Source organism: Crocuta crocuta, unplaced genomic scaffold (assembly GCF_008692635.1).
Source record: "Crocuta crocuta isolate KB4526 unplaced genomic scaffold, BGI_CrCroc_1.0 scaffold467, whole genome shotgun sequence".
Taxonomy (NCBI): Eukaryota; Metazoa; Chordata; class Mammalia; order Carnivora; family Hyaenidae; genus Crocuta; species Crocuta crocuta.
Window position 1 is genome coordinate 1,139,692 of NW_027530632.1, and position 1,662 is coordinate 1,141,353.

A 1,662-nucleotide genomic window follows, 5' to 3' on the forward strand; every position below is an offset into this window, starting at 1 on the left:
GACTGTACCACAAATCTGAAATCTGATGAGTAAATATTAACAGTTCTTACCACAAGAAAAAAATATTTAATGTTTATTTTGAGAGAGAGTATGCAGAGGAGGGGCAGGGGAAGAGGGGCAGGGGCAGGTGGAAGGGGAGGGGGNTGAGCCAATACCAAGAGTTGGAGGCTTAACCAACTGAGCCAACCAGGCGCCCCAGGGGGGAAAAAAAAATGTATGTATGGAAATGGATGTTAACTACACTTACTGTGATTATGCAACAAACATAATGAATCGTTATGCTGTACAGCATCTGAAACTAACGGTATACATCAAGTATACCTCAGTTAAAAAAAAAACTTAGATTTTTCAGATAAGATTTAACAAATTCAGTAAAATTNAAATAAATATGAAAACAATACAGAGAACTTTCTAAACAAGTTCAAATTAGAGAAGCATTGTCCAAAAATATCATTACATATTTAAGTAAGTAACTCATTTAAATAACATTCATCTTTCTGGCATAAGGATGATGCCAACCAACCTATCCTTGGAAGCACGTCCAGTTTTGGGGAAAAGCTGATTGAAAACCTATCCTGCGTTTTCTAGTTCTTCACACACAATTTGTGCTAGCTCATAAAGGTCATTGATTAATGGTCTTCTAAAAAGAGAAGTAAACCAACTTATCAAACTGGCTGGAAGAGTAGTCAAACAAGGTTCATGTCCAGAAATCATCACTGATTTATAAAACACAGTCATGGGAAAGGTATCCTCCCTCTACTGCTGGATGCAAACAAGGAAGCATGCATATCACCAAATGCCACCACAAAGGGAACTATTCTTAGTATAAAGCCCACAGAAGAGAAACAAATGGAAAGTACCTGGATACTTCTAGACCTCAACTAGGCCTAGTACACAACACACCTATGAACTTCCAATTATGGGAGGCAATTCATGTGCTTATTATTTAAGCTAGAACCAGGTCTTTGCTTTTGTGCCTAAAAACATCTTAACCAACAGAAGTCAAGGTCCCTAACAATTTTGTGCAGTCATCNTTCACATTTTACAATCAGAGGAGCCCTTAAAGAGATACTATGGTATTTTCCAAAGTAATTGAAACTGAGGTACAAGAAGCCTATGTGACTGACTACGGGTTGGGAGAAACATGACATCCGTACCACAATATGATGAATCAAGAAATAAATATAAACCCTCAAATTCAAAGTCGTCAAACTGCAAGCATAAATTTGTAATTCAGACATTCCTTCCATGAGCATTTGTTACCTTTCCACTCATTTACATATTTCTCGACAATTATTACTTTACCCCATTAGACCTAGTATTCGATTTTAAGAAAAGACCTTAACATATTTTATGGTTCCTGATGCAAATAAATCATTAAAACTCTAAAGACTATAAAAGTGCCCATCACCAGAGACTCTCTAGTTAAATCCTTTTAATCAGAGCAAAGCCATCATTTCGAATCTCTAAGGCAGTTTATTCTGTCCATGAAAAAGAATTCCTAGTCCACTATAACTAGATTTTTATGAAGTCCTTAATAGAGAATTAGGGAATCGTTTGTATGGACATCTTTATAATGCTTAAAACCTTTTACACAATGACTGTAGCATGTATCTTACTAGGCTCTTCCTTCTCTAAATCATCTAATCTTCACTTTGTGAT

General features: G+C 36.1%; 1 protein-coding gene across 1 annotated transcript in view; it reads right to left on the bottom strand.

Annotated features, from left to right (window-relative positions):
• KDM6A (lysine demethylase 6A) overlaps window positions 1-1,662 on the bottom strand; it is a 134,659-nt gene that overhangs the window by 122,313 nt on the left and 10,684 nt on the right. The window lies entirely within an intron of this gene.